Source organism: Capsella rubella, unplaced genomic scaffold (assembly GCF_000375325.1).
Source record: "Capsella rubella cultivar Monte Gargano unplaced genomic scaffold, Caprub1_0 scaffold_2, whole genome shotgun sequence".
Taxonomy (NCBI): Eukaryota; Viridiplantae; Streptophyta; class Magnoliopsida; order Brassicales; family Brassicaceae; genus Capsella; species Capsella rubella.
The window spans coordinates 6,259,942-6,260,438 of NW_006238922.1; positions in this window are offsets into that span (position 1 = coordinate 6,259,942).

Below are 497 nucleotides of genomic sequence, written 5' to 3' on the forward strand. Positions count from 1 at the left end.
TCGATCGACACCACCAAACTGCACTTCGATCAATCGAATGGTGACGATCGACGCCCTCCTGGTGTCGGTCGACACCAACCCCCTGAAACGCATCCAACGACGATCTTAGCCACCAAAGAATCCCTATAGCACCCACACATCACCTCCCACGACGACACAACCCAATAACAATCACATAAGGCCGCACAAACACCAGAAAACATCACAAACACAAAGGATTCAATTCACAAGTCACATAAACCCAAATCATGTAATCTTAACGCTTAGATAAGCCATAGTCACGCACTCACCTCTTTAAACAAGAAGAACAGCAACGAAAACAAAGAAGAACAAGGAAGGATCTGTCTCCTCTAACACCACACAACACTGATCTAGCCTCTACTAGCCCTAAACCACCAAGAACACCACCAAGCACCACCAAAGACTCACAAAAACCCTCAGAAGCTCTAGAACTTTTTTCTCTCTCTGTAAGTGTTAAAAAGCGGCTGGGAAGAGAC